Below are 17,910 nucleotides of genomic sequence, written 5' to 3' on the forward strand. Positions count from 1 at the left end.
GACAGTGGTTCCCAACCTTCCTATGCTATGACACTTTGATACAGCCGTACTGTGGTGACCCAACCATAAAATTATTCCATGGCTATTTTATAATGGTAACTTTGCTACTGTTCTAAATCGCAATATAAATATCTGATATGCAGAATATTCAATATGCAGGATAACTGATATACGGGATATCTTATATTCGGAATATCTGATATGTGGGATATCAGATGTGCGGGATATCTGACATGCCACTTCCAAAGGGTCACAACCCACACAGGATAGAAGAATGGAGAGAATGAAAGCAAGCTCCCTTTTATTCTTGTTTTACATTTTTACATTTATTTGTTTATAATGCATGAGCATGTGTGGGTGCACACATTTTTAGATCTCAGAAGGAAGACCATGCACTACTTTCCTTTGTGTCTAGGCTATCTTTCTCAACATGATGAGTTCCAAGTTCCACACACATTGCTAGTAACAGGATTTTATTATTTTAAAAGTACTTTTAATACATCCAAGAATGTTTTTGAGACAGTATCTAATTATGTAGCTCAAGCTAGTCTTGAGCCTGCAGTCGTACACACATTTTTATTGTTATCTTTGTCTACTAAATCTTACTCCTGTCTAACTATAACTAAGCCCCCACTGACCAGCACTTCTCTATCCGTCCTTCTGCTGTCGCTGTGACCAAGGAATCTTTAGGAGAAAGCACTTAACTGGGGGCTTGCTTACAGTTGAGAGTCCTTGGTCATCATGGCAGGGAGCACAGCAGCAGGCAGGAGTGGGGTGGAGCAGCTCCTGGGACCAGATCTCACAGATGAGCCATGAGAAAGATCACACCAACTCTTCCAAGTTGGTGACCACCATTCTACCCGCAACTCCTGTGGGACTTGGCCTGTAGAATATAAATGTATGACCTTTGGATTAACACACTGTCAGGACAATTCTTCTTCTTCAAGCCTAATATGAAGTATGTAATGAGTGTATTTCTGGGTTTTGCTAAGCTGTTTTTAGTTTAATGTGGATTATTGGATCAAACACCTATGAGCTATTCTAATACTGGATGTACTATAAATTCTTACTATCCAGAATAACTGTCCGAGGTGGAAGAGCAGTAAAAATTAAAATTAGTTATTAATTAGATACAACTGGAAGCAGTCATATTAAGTGAATTGGGCAATTTTAGAAAGACAGATACTTTGTCTTCTCTCATTTGTAGTTCCTAGATTTTATGCAGATACATAAAAGCATGTATGTTTGTATGATATAAAATGAAAGTAGACCTATTTAAACAGATGGGACTAACATTAGGGTGGAGGGTTGAGAATTAAAGAAGAAATGGGGCTATAAATGGGAATATGTTCAACATATATACATAATATATGCAGATGCAAAAAGTTAAATAAAAGAAATTCTTGTTAACCACTGTGGAGGATTATATATGAGCTGACGAGACAGTCTAATTTTTAAGTACCTTTCGGAGGATATCTACCTATCATATAGCACATCTGTTTTTCATATGGAATTATATGCTTCCATTCTTGGTCTGAGCATTTTCTCTGCATTCCGAGTCTATCGTTCCTTCTAACTGGACATTCTCTTTTTTGTTTGCTAACCCTCAAAACCCAGACCACATGAATGAGACCCTTACCTTTCATAGCATAAGATTGAGTTTATGAAACCATAATCCCTTACAGAGTATTGTTCTAAACATTTTTAAAAATGTCTTCCTCGACTTTGAAGATGAGAGTAAGCAGTGGGATTTTATATTATATCACATACTCCACTAACTTTTTAACTTTACCTGCCTTGGAAAAGCATGTAGATGGAAGGCGAGGTTTCCATTTATTGCAAATGGGTATCTCATTTAGTATTGTCAAGTCAGAGCACGGCTGCTCCCAGATCCCAGGAAATGCCTCAAACCCCAGACAGTAGCAAGTGCTATGTATACACAAACACTAATCTGATAACACAACTAACATATAGCTCAGTAGTGGGATGAATATGATGGGCAAAGGGATAATTCACACCCAGAACATGTTGGGATCAGACGAATAAGCAATTTAAAACAAACAAATTGTTTATTTCTTAATTTTTCCATTAGTGACTTTTGGGCCACTGTAAACTATATGTAATAAAAACCTTGCAAAGGGGATCTTGAGATGAGGTGGAAATGTCAGTGTGCACTTGTGTTGGTTACCTGTCTCGTTACTGCAACAAAGTACCTGACAAAGCTTGTCAAGGGCTTTATTTTGGTTCACTGTTTAGAGTTCATCACTGCAGACTCAATGGTGATGTAACAGAGCTTGAAGCACACACAGTCAGGATGGGGAGGGAAGCCTGCTAGTGCTCGACTTCCTTGTGTTTTATTCAGTCCAGGACTACAACCCCTGGGATGGGCCACCCAAACTGCCTGCTATTATTCTAATCTAGATGGCCTCAGACAAATCCCAGCAGAAGCTGTCTCCCAGACCCTGTGAAAGTGACGATATAACCATAACAGGTCTATCTCTTGTCACCTTCACAGCTGCCCTGCTTGGGTGTTTTCATCATCCTGACACAAGCTGAAGAAGTCACAATGGAGAAAATGTCTCCTTAGAGTGGCCTATATCTAGGCAAGCCTGTGGGAAAGTTTCTTAATTAGGGGTTGAAAGACAGTGGCCTGTAGGCACGCCTGTGGAGCATTTGCTTAATTAATGGTTGATGTGGAGGGTACAGCCTATGGTAGGTGGTGCCTTGGGCTATATTAGAAAGTGGTCTTTGGTTGTGAAAGAAAGCAAGCTAAGCAAGCCTTGAGGAGCCAGACAGCAAAGTATCCCTCAAGGGCTTCTGCACCAGCTCCTGCCTCCCAAGTCCCCGCCCTGCTGGAGTGGGACCTGAGAGTTATAGGCAGAAATAAATCGCTTTGCTCCTGGTGTTTTGTCACAGCTGTCGAGACAACTGCCAAGCATATATCACTTTCAAACCAAGTCTTCCACTCATCCGCATAGACTAGTGCCCGTCTCAAAATGCAAAATGTATTCACTCCGACTTCAGAAATCCCCGTAGTCTTTAACAGTTCCAAAACTGATAGCCAGTTGAAGTACAGATTCTCTTCTGAGACTCAGACAATCTCTTTTTTTAACTTCAATCAAATAGTAGGTTACATACTTCCAGTATTCAATGATATAGAGTAAATAAATATTCCCATCCCAAAAGAGAAGAATGGGGATATAGCAAAGGAAAGATCAGATCAAAGCAAAACCAAAAAGCTAAGGAGGTAAAACACCAAATCCTTAAGCTCCTGAAATTGTATGGACTCCAAGTTCCATCAGTAGGCCCTCCCTGCCACTCCCACTCAGCTGACTGCAGCACGCACATGGAACCATGCTCTTGGGCTGGCTCTATTTACTGTCTCTGGCTTTCTTTGGTAGACATCCTATGGTCCTTGTATCTCCAACACCCTAGAATCTACATCGCAACTTGAACTTTACCTTCACAGTTCCACATAGCAGCCTAACAGTCTCTTTGCAAGAACTCCGACCTTGCACAGGGTGCCTGGCCTTAGTGGCACTCAGAAACTAGGGAACAAAACCCTGTAACCTCTCCCCTGAATCTTAAATCTTTTCATTCCTGCGAAAACCAATGCCACAAAATAATGCCAGCTCCAGCTGCCAGATTGGGTTGGAACTCATCACCCTTGGCTTACGGCTGTAGTAGTGGCTGTGTTCCTTGGTGGATGAATCTGCAGAATCAGTTTTTTGTTGTGCGGTTGTCTGTCTGAAGTAGGGATCTTCTGCGGCACTCTCTGTTCAGGTTTCTCCTCTCTCATAGTTTGTGTTCTCACGTTTCATTTGATGAATGCAGTCTTGTCTTCAACTCTCCTTTCTTGTCCTATTGAGGAATAATGTTTCTGTTTAAAAATTACAGATTTTTTTCTCCTCTGCATTCTCCAAGTCCACATTTTTAAACTTGCTCACACAAGTTCATTTTTTAAGTTTTTTATTTATTTATTTATTATGTATACAATATTCTGTCTGTATGCCTGAAGGCCAGAAGAGGGCACCAGACCTCCTTACAGATGGTTGTGAGCCACCATGTGGTTGCTGAGAATTGAACTCAGGACCTTTGGAAGAGCAGGCAATGCTCTTAACCACTGAGCCATCTCTCCAGCCCCCATTTTTTAAGTATTTTTACTGTCTCACTACAGATATGAATAAGAGCATTGAAAAGTAGCCGTGTCACAGGCTGAATGATACATAAACTCACCTCTCTGACGTGAAGTAGTTGTGAAACTGTCCAGAATAGGGACTGACAGGTGGTGAGAGGGGAGGGCAAAATGTGTTCAGTGTGTATTGTACACTTGTGTGGACACCATACCGTCATGTACAGTGAATATGCACCATGAAAACTGTTCCATTGAAAGAAAATCAGAAGGCAGCTTGCCCATAGGAAGACCAAACTGCGTGTTAAGCAAAATGGTGAACTTTGCCTCACAGTGTATTTAAGGTCTTTCGGAAGTGCTTTATTTTAAAAGTAGAAGCAAAAAGAGAGACCCTGTTTCAAAAACATAAAAGTTGAAGTAAAAAGAACATTTAGGTCAAATAAAAGGCTTCAATATACAATATTTTAAAAATAATAATAGAAGATATGATGAAAGGGACAAGAAATTTAAAAGCAATAAAATAATATTAGAGAAAAAAACATACTGAAAAAGCTTTTGTCTAGAAGTCGTCTAATACTGGATCCTGCCAGGTGACAGGGTTAGTCGGCTGAAGTTGGGGTCCTTCCATTTCATGCTGTTGAGCTTGGTGCTGCACCTAAAGTGTTCAAGGCCCCATTGCCCAACAGTGCTGCTCTCGGGCCCCAGTCAGTGCTTCCAGCACAGCAACAGCCCCGGTGCAGCGTGCATATGTGGGGGCTCCAGCGCTCACAGGTAAACACTGTATGCCTGTCTACCAGTCCAACTCAAAGGGTGCTGTCTGTGTTAACAGCCTCCTAGGCAGCCTTCTGCAAGATGCCTCTACACTTTCTTAAATGTGGGTTTTAATCCACCAGATAGAAGTTAATATTCTAGCTCCCTTGTAATCTGCTGACCTGGTCCTGTTGCATATAATGAACATTTACACCGTGACACTAGATGAGGGAGTGTCCAGTGCAGATTGTAAGTTCTTGGAAAGCAAGACGTGAGCAAGAGCTGGGTTCTCAGTGTCTGCACTGCCAGCTTCTCCCTCCCTAGCAAACTAACTTCCTAAGTCCACCTTCTGCGAGCGAGTCTGTAGTAGCTGTTGGTTATGTTCTGCACTCATCTACTCTTAATCTGTTTTCACTTCGGTCTTCCTGATCTGTATTTTCTCTTTACTTAACAGACAGTGTGGAGCATTCATTATTAAGACAATTTGGGCAGCTCTAGTCCAGCTCAACTGATTTCTTGTCCATTGATCCTTGTGTGACCAAGATCCAGCTTCAAGGAACCGGCTAGAAGCTGCCCGTTGTGAAACTTAGGGTTAGTTAATATCTCACCATACTTATTTATTCCATTATAAGCTGTCTGAATTTGATGAAATTTGCTTTTACTGCTGTTTTACAATTTTTAATTAGGTAGATGTGGCATTTGGCTTTTTATGTTAGTTAAATTGCAGTAACACTTTCTACATGTTTTATCCATTCCATAAATAATAGCTATCCCAAGACTAGTGAGGTGTCTTTCATTTTCTCTGTTTGTGTTACTTCTTTTAATCTCAGATTTTTCGACAGTTTGTTTTCTATCTTTGATACTTAAACATTTTGGATCGGAGTCATGTCTAATCTAATAGAATTTGAATACTGTGTAACGTACAGGCTGCAGTAGCTTTAGCAGTCCAGTTTGTCCATTGACTTTGCTGGGTTACCACTTGCTATGCTTTCTCGAAAGTTTCTCATTTGTTACTGCTACTCATTAGTGTTTCTCCTGACATGGTTTTCTGAATTTACATAGTAGTTTATATTTTATGATAACATCTCCCAGATACTAGAAATAGCACCAACATGATCAAATTCTTGCTTTTCATCTAATTAATTTAACTATATTAAATTTTTTGTTTTAGATAAAAGTGTAACGTCATATATCATCATCCATTTGATACCAAAGTTTTTATATAATGTTAATCCACCTAGAATTTTTATAGAAGGGCCCCCTTCTGACATTATCATCTACTATCCAGTGATTTCGTACTCTTAGAACGCTTTCCTCCTGTGTTTTATTGTTAGCAATACACATGACTACATACGATTAATTCTAGAAAGACAATTATTTTCATAAAATATAAAATTATTTCTTACACCAAGAGAAAACTAGATTCTAGTTCCAGGGCCAACTTCCAGTATAAACTTGGAAAATAATAGAAGGATTCATTGTTTAAAAGGTAAAGAAGAAGTCATATGTTTCTAATCAGGAAAATCTCTGTAGTAGGACGAGAAATGCCTCGTTTTGTGTGTACTCGCAGTTCTTCCCTGACTTGGGAATTTGAGAGCAGAAGGAGAAAAGTCTAATATTAGTGTGACCATGCTAACTCGCCCTTCCTCACCCATGCCACCCAGAGCAGCCCGTGCTTGGCCGCAGCAGCAGAAACAAAATGATGAGATCCCAGACTTTTTCCCATGAGTCAGATAGATGTTTTTCTTTTGAACCATAATGAGTATGTCTGTCAGTCAAATGGTTCCCCGAGAATGGTAGGATCCCGTGTCCATATACTGGCATACAAACGCCTTGTGCACTAATTGTTCTCAGTTTTTAAAATTAAATAGACTAGTAAGTCCCATAATGCAATTTCAAAAGATGTCGTTCTGTAATTTAGAAAATAATATATTAACCAGTGATGTTAGAAATCTTTTTTTAATATCACTGTTCCCCAGAACAAAAAAGGTTACTGTTTGATTTTTAAAATGTTAAACATGATGCTAAACAAATCCTGGACTGTTAATAAAAATTAATGATGTATTATATTATTGGACAAAGAATTCTGATAATAATCCATACCCAGTGTGCTTCTTCTGCAGTTATATAAATGATTAGCATACATACATGTAAACATGTATATTATGTGTGATCTTATATACATCATATACACATATGATTCATGCATGTATACAGTCTTGAGGTTAGCTTTATTTTGAGAAATTAATAAAAACTTTGGAATTTATTGACAATTGAGTTATGGATAATATCATTTGTCCTTCTTGGCTTAGCTTGGTAAGCCAAATATGCTGCCTCTAAAAATAGAAAGAGAGCAGAAATCACATTCCAAGTGAAACCATTTATTTATTTCTATCTTTAGTATATCATCAACAGTTTTTTAAAGTAAACAAATTGACTTGTTTAGTACTCATTGTGAAAAATCAGTCTGAAGAAGTTGCACCTGAGATTCATTATTCAGATGGAGTGGGTACTGTAAACATATGTGTGTGCATTTACATGACTTGTTTTGCCAAAATCTAAGATGCAGTCAAGAAAGAAAGGGGTATTCAGATTTTAAAACTTTATCTTGATGAGGTGATTTCTTCAGTTTGGAATGGAGTCACACTCAAAAAAGTCTTTGTATATTTCCCAAAAGTTGTACTTGGGTAATATCAAAATTCAGAATCAAAGGCCTGGAAACAACATTCAGAAGACTGCAAATTCAGCTGTATCATATCTCAGTGTTCCATTGCTACTATTAAATAGATTTTAACTTCTAGTCCTATCCCTTTGACTAAAATGTATTCTGAGGTCTCACTAGATGTAAAAGAGGCAAAGGAAGGCTGGAGAGATCCTCAGTTAGGAAAGCGCTTGCCATGAAGTCAGGAGGACCTGAGTTCAGTTCCCACAAGTCATATAAGACAGCTCTGCGTGGTGACTCACACCATAATGTCAGTGCTGGAAAGAGCAATTCCTGGGGCTCATTGGTCAGTCAGCACAGCCTACCCAGCCATTGCCAAGTCATGGTAGAGACACTGTCTCAGAAAGCAAGGTACCTGGCACCTGAGTTTGACCTCCACACAGAAGTGCATGCAACCACACTCAAGGGCTCATGTTTTTTCAAACTCACACACACACACACACACACACACACACACACACACACCCCAGAGACAAAGGGAAAGTTTTTGCCCGAAGGGTATATATGACTCGTACTCACAATGCAGGCATGGTGGTACATTCGTTCCTTCAGTTCCAGCACTCAGGAGGCAGTGACAGATGGACCTCGGAATTCAGGGTCAACCTGGTCTACATACAGTTTCAGGTCAGCAAGAGTTACACAGTGAGACCATGTCGTAAAATTAAAACCAAATAAAATAATAGTAATACTCATGTTTGTGCTGGCTCTCCACTTGTGTGCCTTCATTACTGTGCGTGCGTTCCTAGAGGTGTGCTGGCCAGCGTCCATCCTCCCTGTTGAACCTGTTTGCAGGTTCCCACCCGCAGTGGGCGCTCTTTAGTGCACCTGCAGCATCTGTTGTACTGCTTCCATGGGCGCACAGATTTGACTTTGTACATTCTGCCACTCAGCATCACTGGCTTTACATTGCCAAGTCTCACGCTTTTTGTTTCTGTATGACATGGTTTTGTTTTCTACCTACGAGTCTCATGATTATTTGTCTAGGTTCTGCAGATATGAGATAGCAGACATAAATTTCCTAATAATGAAATAAGCAAGTATATATTTCCAATTTTATTTTTTATACATCCTGATTAACATAGTAAAGTAATATAATGCTAAGCTTGACTGTTTCAACTGAAATACATAGTAATAGATTGTATAGTTAAACATTTCATGTAAGGCATCCCACTAGTAAGTGGTTACGTTTTACATATTTAGTTTTAAAACATGTAATCTGCAAATTTTCCATCTGTTTGTTGGTCATTTATTCATATGGTAATGTATTTTGTAATAAACAGAAGGTACAATGAGTTTATTTCTATCTTTAGTATATCATCAACCGTTTTTTATGTTGATATGACAATAGTTTTTCTTAAGGAAACTAGTGTCTTAACCACATTTTGGATCCAAATGTGTAACTAGCAGAAGTAATTGTCATTTGGTATTTGTGATGGTCAGTTTGGTTGTGAGCCTGACAGGACCTAGAGTCACTGAAGAGACAGCCTCTGGGCGAGTGTGTGCATGATTACCATGGTTACCTGAAGTGAGGTGTTCCTCACAGTCACCCGAGGAACTTGGCTCCACAGACTGAGGTCCTGGATGAGCAGCAAGGGGAAGCTGGCTGGGCAGCAGCACTCGTGTCTCTGCTTTCTGACTGGACCCAGGTGCCCCATACCCACCTCTTCCCGCCCCGAGTCTCTGTTGCCAGGCATTTTTGTCACACTGCTAAGGAACTGGTGGAAAGTTGTGCGGAGCAATTGTGGCCTTTGGAATAGTTGGCGAGAGAAACGTGGAACTTTGAGGTGGCCCCAGAGTGCTGTCTGCGCAGTGTTTACCATGACGTCTGGTAGGGACTGAGAGACTGGAATGCCAAGAGAAGCAGAAATGGGAGACATGACCAAGCTCCCACATTCCAGGAGGAACAAAGACTAAGGTGCACGAGCTGTCCCCTGTGACAACTGATCTGTGTTCTGCCCTGCAGAGAGAGAGCGTGAGGCTGATGTAAAAGTAACGGGCTAGCGTTCACACTGTGGAATAGCTACTGCTCACCGCTTTTGTCCAGGTCTACAAAGAAAAGGGACAAGAGATTTTAGGTACCGGCATAATTATGAAAGAGATAGCTCCAATAAAGCAAAATCTGTTGCCTAGGAAACAACAGGAAAGGTACCCAGAGGGGGAGACCACACCAAATAAAGGTCCCATTTTGTGAAAATGCAGATTCACTTCAAAGGAGAATGCCACTGAAGGGTTCCCTAGAACATCTTACCTATATAGCTCCATAAAACCTCTTCACTAAAGATAACAGTGCTCAAAGGTAATTTCATGTTTGTCACATACACATTGTTATCCCTGCTTTCATTTTCAAGTAAAAATGAAAACTTTAAAAATGTAATTCATCAGCTGGGCGGTGGTGGTGGTGCACGCCTTTAGTCCCAGCACTCGGGAGGCTCTGTGAGTTCGAGGCCAGCCTGGTCTACAAGAACTAGTTCCAGGACAGGATCAATGGCTACAGAGAAACCCTGTCTCGAAAAACAAAAAAACATGTAATTCATCATAATTAATTGTCAGAGTTTTACTCCAGTTTTGTCGTAATACAAATGATGTTTAAATCTAGTGGGAATCCCATCCAGGTCTGTACATAGGGCAGTAAATAAAAAAATTCTAGTAACTATAGTTCCAGATTTGGAAATTTCTTAGAAACAGGAGAGCACAAGAGTCTTCCTGCATCTCAGAGTCCCAGGGACAGGCGCAGAACGTGTGCCTGTCATCCGCTAGACACCCCACACTGTTGCCTGACAGGAAGTCAGTGTGGAGACAGACAGTTTACTTAAAGGAACACTGCTTAAATGTAACTAACTCATACTGAGGAATGTCATTCTGGGCTTTCACTTCTTTTCTTTCTTCCACTTCTAAATTCACTGGTGCCCTTAAAGCACAACCACAAGTTGTGCACAGTAGTTCCTAGTAATATAGTTTGAAAATACAGAAAAGCAAGCCGTGCTCTTTTCACTTGAACAGAGTGGTAGGGCCTCTTAGTCCTTCAGTTAATCTTGTTTTGTGTCATAGATACTTAGGAGACAGATGTAAAAGGTCAACAGTGGTAGGAAGTTACTTGTTGTGACTAAGTCTGAAAATCAGGTGAATGAGAACGCATATGATAGTGATAGTTCATCACTGTCTCCTTAAGATTTCATGGATTTCAACTCTAGAGAATAAGGAAATGAAGACATTTGACATTTGTAGTTAATGAAACTCAGGGTTAGTGTAATCTGTGAATTGCTTTAGTATTTTCTCTGTTGAATGGGATTTGAATTAACCAGTAGTTGAATTCCAGATAGTATTTTGGATAACCACTTGAATCATTCTGTTGTATTGGTGGTGGTGGTGGTGGTGGTGGTTTTGGTTTTTTCAAGACAGGGTTCTCTGTGTTTCCCTGACTGTCCTGGAACTCACTCTGTAGACCAGACTGGCCTCTAACTCAGAGATCCACCTGCCTCCTCTCAAGGGATTAAAAACGTGCACTAGCACCACCCAGCTCATTCCTGGTTTTGGTTTGTTAGTTTTTTTTAATACAGTTGGATAATCTGGACTGTCTGAATAGTTGTTTGTTTTATCACTCTTACACAGTTGTTTCTGTGTGTACATATGTAAAATAGAAAAGGTACACTGATTAGAACTATATTACAATGTTAATAATGTCATTACTAACAACGATGTGCACTAGAAATCCGATAACCAGTGCTGGGTTTATAGATGGAATACAGGGCTAGGGACAGTCTCATTTTTAACAGGTGGGTTTGGAGGTTCATGTCACACCTCATCCTGTTCCCTGTGTGAAATCATCAGACATGCAACTGATCGATCACCTCAGATTTGTGGACCGAAGGAAACTGACCAAAATCTGAGTTGTAAAATACAAAATTTAATTCCTTGTTAATATTAGTTCTTTCCACATAAAATATTTAAAACTTCACTACAGAAATAAAGTTACTATATTTCCGTCTTTATTATGGGGGAGTTACGATAGGATCTCAAGTAGCCCAGACAGGCCAAGACCTCGCAATTTAGCTGCAAATGACCTTAAATGATCCCTGTGCCTCTAGAACGTCGTTGTCGGAAGGACTGGCGACCATCACCACACCTGGCTCTTATTCCACTCCACGGCTGTTTTAAAATAACAGTAAAGAACGTAAAGTCTCTCCTCACCTTCAGTGCGCCAGGCGCCTTGGCTGGCACTGGTGTGCAGTGTGATGGCCACATTTTCTGAGACATGCTAAAGAGAAGACACTCTTGAGTTTACTGATAAGACTTTGAAAAGGATGTATAGTTGACTGGGTAACAAGGACCTAGAGAGTTAGGGGCTGAGAAAAGAGTAATCAGAATATATTATATGAAAAATTTTTCAATTAAAAAAAGATATCTTAACCCCTAAAATGTATTGATGGTAAAAATAAATTGAACTGTGAACCTGGAATATGATAAAACGGAGACCATACAACCCGTTTACTTTATTCGTTTGCTTCTTAAATATGACTTTTTAAACTACACGTCCTCTGTGCTTAGGTTGAATAGGGAGACAGACTGGAGTTAAAGCTGTGTGCATAGGCCATGTGTGCACTTTTAATAACTCGTGCTTAGGGACTGTCAAGTTTTATTATGAATCTTTGGACTGTCATGACCCAGAAGCAAATCCCTTTGTTCTCCTGAACCTTGCTCCACCTTCATCGTGAGCAGCAGATGGGGCTTGATTTTCATCATCTTCATAGACAGGAAGGCCATGGGGTTGGAGAGATGGCTCAGCAGGTATTCCTCTTATAGAGGGCCCAGATTTTCCAGCACCATATCAGGGAGCTCTCCCTGTAAGTCCAGTCCCAGGAGACACAACGGCCACTGCTGGCTTTTGTGGACACTGCGTGCACGTGGGGCACATGAAGGCAAAAAGGACACATTCCGACATGGAAATTACAATTTTTATTCCGTGTGGTATTTGGGGTACATGGGTACTTTGACTGCATATAATGTACCACACGCCAGCCTTGTGCCTGTGGAGGCCAAAAATGGGCATTGGGTCTGCTGAAACTGTATGAGGGGGCTGGGAATTGAACCTGGGTCCTCTGGAAGAACAGTCTGTGATCTTAACTGCTGAGCCATCTCTCCAGCCTCAAAGGGAAGTGATATTTAAAAACAAGCCACAACCTTTAGCCTGTTGACAAGGTCTTGTCAAGTCCTCTCTCTGGAACCACAACCGTTGACCTGTGGATCAGGTCTTGTCAAGTTCTAATTTCACTCCTCCTGGTAGTAGCTTATTCATCCTCTTCCAAAGTTTGTTTTGGTTTTACTAGGGATTTTAATTAGATTTTTATTTGAAACAGTCTGCACATAGCTAAGGTGGACCTTGTAAACTTTGTGATCCTCGTGTCTCTACCTTCTGGATACTGGAATTAGAGCTGTGTGCCACCACAGCCAATCTCATGTGATGCAGAGGATCAAACCCACGGTGTGATACATGAAAGGGAGCACAAAAATAGCTAAAATTGTCTAATTTTTAATTTTTCATATTAATTTAAATAATCATTCAAAAAGGAAGATCTATAAGTGCAGTTGATAAAACTTGAGCTCTTCCATGGATATTGAAATTTCAGTATATGAGCATATTACAGCTACATGTATGGGTTTTCTACATCCATGTGTGCAGGTTCAATCAACTACAAATCAAAAATGCTTTAATTGTACCTGTACTCAGCATGATGTTTTTTTTGATATCCTCTGAACAATACCATATTATAATCATTTATATAATATTTGCATTGTACTAAGTATTATAAGGAACCTAGAGATGGCATAAGTGTACAAGATGTGCAAATTACATGCAAATACCATGCCTTTTTCCATAAGGACCTGATAGTAACCAGTTGCTTTACTTCTGGGGTCCTGAATCCCTCATGAATTGAGGGATTACTAGAAATGTAACATTTAACTCGAAATCATGATCTGAAAGCAGACTGAGCCCCAAAGGCTGGGCTTAGACTTCTTTGACTTGATTATTCCCATCCTAACCGTTGCTAGAGTGCTATTTAAACTAACTAAATTATGTTCTGAGGAAAGCCTTTCTTCCCTGTTAAAAACCTAAAATTATAGAAGTACAGCATGTAATAACGCAAATGAATCTTAGAAATCTAGTGTACTTTATTATACATGACAAAATGGTTTATAACTATGAAATAGTTGTTTTGCTTTTAGAAGGCAAAAAGTTTTACTTCTACAGATGTGTAGCAAGCAGGCACACCCAGCCAAGGTTTTGTCACTTAATATATTCTCATAGTTCCCCTTCCCTAACTCCTCCCAGATCTCCCCACCTCTCCCCCCACCCAATCCACACCCTTTCCTGCTATTTCTCATTAGAAACCTAAAATAATAATAATTAGATAAAAATCCTACAAACCTGACTAGGATAAGACAAAACAGACAGAAAAACAATAAGCCAAAGAAAAAGCACAAGAAACAAATACAGATGCAGAGACACAAGTTGGCAAACACAGAAGTCCCGTAAGAACACAAAACCAGAAACCACATATAAGCAAAAGTTCTGTAAGGTTGGGGGCGGAGCTGCCCTGCCAATGGAGAGAAATATTCTTCCAAAAATACTATTGAGTTCATTCTGTCTGCCCTCTACTGCTGGGCATGGGGCCTACCCGTAATGGTGTTTTGTACTCCCAGTGAGATGCCATTGGAGAACTAAGTTTTCATTTGGGAAGGTTTATCAATTGGAGATAGATGCCATCCAGGTTAGGAACGGGGGTTTCTGTCCACTCCTCCTCTCAACGCTAGGACCCCTTATGGCCCAGGCCTGGGGAGGGGGTGCCTGTGTGTGCTGCCACAGGCTCTGGAGTTCTTATGCGTATTGGCCCCCCGCAGTGTTTCCTTGTGTTTCTAACCTCTCCGGCTCTTACACCTTCTGCCGCCTCTCCTGCAGGGTTCCCTGAGCACAAGGGGAGGGGTATGATGGAGACATCACATCTAGGGCTGAGTGTCCCAAGGCCCCTCACTCTCTGCACACTGTCCAGCTGTGGACACCTGTATTTATTCCCCTCTACTGCAGGGGGAAACTCCCCTGATGATGGCTGATCTGTGAGTAGAGAATGTCAGAGGAATCCTGTTGCTGTGTTCTTTAGCAGAACAGCAGTATTTGGTTTTCCCCTGGGTCCCTGGCCTGTCCATTCTTGGTTCTTGGCCACCCGAGCAGTGTCGGGGATGGGCTCCATCTCCTCTGGAGTCAGATAGGGTGGCTAGTCCCCAGCTGTGTGCCACCATTGCACTGGCACACATTGCATGTAGGACACCATCGTAGATCAGATGTGTTGGAGCTGGGTTAGTGTTGACCTATTCCTTCGGTAGCATGCAGAGCACCTTCCAGCACCCTGGACAGTCGTCAGTAGGGGTGAAGGCTCTGTGAGGCACCAGCTCGACTTCCCCGTGTTCAGCGAGTTTTGTAAGAGTTGTCCTCAGCAATGGGGCCTTACCATCAGTTTGTGGAAGTGATCAGTAGCCTTAGCAATTGACTGGGTTGTAGACCAACAACTCGATTAGATGTAACCCAGTCCCAGAACTGGAGTGTTTTTTAGCAACAAAAGACGTCCAGTTGGGGCTCTGTCTCCCCCATTTCTTGGCAATTCCATTTGGATCACTTACGTATGTGCACATATTTAAGAAGCTTCTACTGTGCTGTTTCCATGTGACCTCTCAGATAGGCCTGACTTAGCTGTCTGAACTCCACCCCTCCTCCCTCCTCCCTGTTCCCTCCTCCCACTCCAGTACCCTGCATTCGTCCAGAACTCTTCTGTTGGCCTCTTCCTAGGGCAGTCAAGTCCTCCCCACAGTCCCTCACTCTAACCTCTATGGTCCTGTGGGATAACTTATCGGCTCTGACATCCACATAGAGTTGAATACATGCCATATTTGTCTTTTGGACTTGGTTATCTCACTCAGGATGGTTTTTTTTCTAGCTACATCTATTTACCTATGAGTTTTATTATTTCACTTTTTGTTTCTTTTTTCAAAACAAAGTTTTCTCTGTGTAGCCATGGATGTCCTGGAATTTGCTCTATAAACCAGCGGGCCTAGACCCAGAGATCCACCTGCTTCAGCTTCCTAAATTCTGGGATTAAAGGCGTACACCACCACACCCTGCTTTCACTGTTTTGTTGTTGTTGTGATTAAAGGCGTGCACCACCACACCCTGCTGCTTTCACTGTTTTGTTGTTGTTGTTGTTGTTGTTGTTGTTTGTTTTTGGTTTTTTGAGACAAGGTTTCTCTGTGGCTTTGGTTCCTGTCCTGGCACTAGCTCTGTAGACCAGGCTGGTCTCGAACTCACAGAGGTCCGCCTGCCTCTGCCTCCCGAGTGCTGGGTTTAAAGGCGTGTGCCACCACTTCCCAGCTGGTTTCACTGTTAACTATTCCACATTTTCCTTGTCCATTCACTGTTGACTGGCGTGTTGGCTGTTTTCAGTTTCTGGTCTGTGAGTGAGCACGATTGACCAGGCGTCTCTGAAGTAGAATGTAGAGCCCTTTGTTTTGTAAAAATCAGCTTTTAAAGTATCGTGCAAGTCAGCTTTCTAGGAGATACAAGAAACACATGGTAAGAAGAAAGGGCTTCTAAGGTGGCCCAGAAAATCTTCAGACAGCAAAAGATAGCGCCATCCACTCTCTTGAGAACATAACACATTTCAAAATTTTTAAAACAAAATCCACCACCAAAACATTTTTCCGTCTTCCTCTCCATTTCTCTTGCTAGTATCTACAGTGCAGGCGTCCATCACTCTTTGAGCATGCTCTCTCCGTCTAGTCCTGTTATCTTAGTTCTGAGCTACAGCCCCTGCTCTGCTAGCTGGGGAACGGCCATTCAAGCCTGGTTTGTTACATCCTAGTGATAAGCACTAGACTCAAACCATTTTTATGAAGATAAAATCTGATCTAACTCTAAATTAACTGTTTCTAATTGTGATGTGTGTGCGTGTGGTTATGGGCGTGTGAGTTGCAGGCACCCGCAGAGGCCAGAGATGGCAGATACCCTAGAGCTGGAGATGCAGGTGCTTGCGGGCCACCTAATATGGGTGCTAGGAATCAAACTGTCCTCTGGAAGAGCAGTGCTTGGTGTCTAACCACTGAGACCTCTCTCCAGCCCCAAATTTGATCTAATTCTAAGGTAAAGGTTACTATCCAAATTGTCTATGGTCTCCTGCACTCGAATATTTGTGAGAACTGCCTGAGCTACTATAGCCTAATGTCACTGGAATAAATTTTCTCATAATACTGATCTTTGATAAAAGAAGAATTCTTTAGTTTATTACAATACATCCTAACATTCTTTTCAAGCTGGAAGACTATTTTGTAATGTCACAGAGTATCTTAAAGTGTTAATAATAAACTAATTGCCCACTAAATCATGTTTAACCCCAGAAGCATCCAGATCCGTTACTGCACTTTGAAGTGACTCACTGTCTTTGTGGATTTCCCCTGTGGCACGTACCCTAGCACTGCCGCGTTAGTTTCACTGGCAGGGCTGCTCAGAGCTCTAGTGATCAGTGGAGTCGCGCTCTGTGTGCCGGATCATAGAACCTGAAACTACACAGGAACATTTCCCTCTGGAGAAACTTGGCATTTCAAGCTCAGAAATCGTATCCATCCCTTAATTGTGTGTGGCACGTGAGTTAGGTCTGTAGAGGAGCTCCTGGACTAGGTCTGTGCCCACATGAAGTTGGTTTAGGCTGGGCACTTCTAAAGTTTCATTCAGTATGCCACAGACACTGCCTCCTCGGTGACTTTAGTCTTTTTTTTAATATTTATTTATTAATTATTTATTATGTATACAGTATTCTATCTGTGTGTATGCCTGCAGGCCAGAAGAGGGCACCAGACCTCATTACAGATGGTTGTGAGCCACCATGAGGTGCTGGGAATTGAACTCAGGACCTTTGGAAGAGCAGGCAATGCTCTTAACCACTGAGCCATCTCTCCAGCCCAGACTTTAGTCTTTAATTACAGTATCAAACGCCAGTCATTTAAAAGAGACAGAATGACTGACAAGATTTCTAGGCAACAGGATTTGCCTTCCTTGGATGCTCTAAAGTAGGCCTTTTTGTATTTCCAGTGTCTTAAGCAGGGGGCTATCTCTAGCAGTCTTTATATTTTGCAGTAGATCAAATAAGTCACTTGTTGAAACAAAAGTTATTCATTAAATGATTTGCTTAACAGTAAGAATGTTTATCTGTAATATTTACTATGCTAATCATCTGTTGATTTTTCTCTTGATGGTGCTTTCTTGCCT

At 41.2% G+C, this 17,910-nt stretch overlaps 1 protein-coding gene across 1 annotated transcript in view; it reads left to right on the plus strand.

The window, feature by feature from the left end:
* Positions 1 to 17,910, plus strand: part of Boll (boule homolog, RNA binding protein) — a 63,756-nt gene that overhangs the window by 41,484 nt on the left and 4,362 nt on the right. The gene's annotated exons all lie outside the window — the stretch shown is intronic.

Source organism: Alexandromys fortis, unplaced genomic scaffold (assembly GCF_014885135.2).
Source record: "Alexandromys fortis isolate MF-2015 unplaced genomic scaffold, M_Fortis_MF-2015_v1.1 scaffold_65, whole genome shotgun sequence".
NCBI lineage: Eukaryota > Metazoa > Chordata > Mammalia > Rodentia > Cricetidae > Alexandromys > Alexandromys fortis.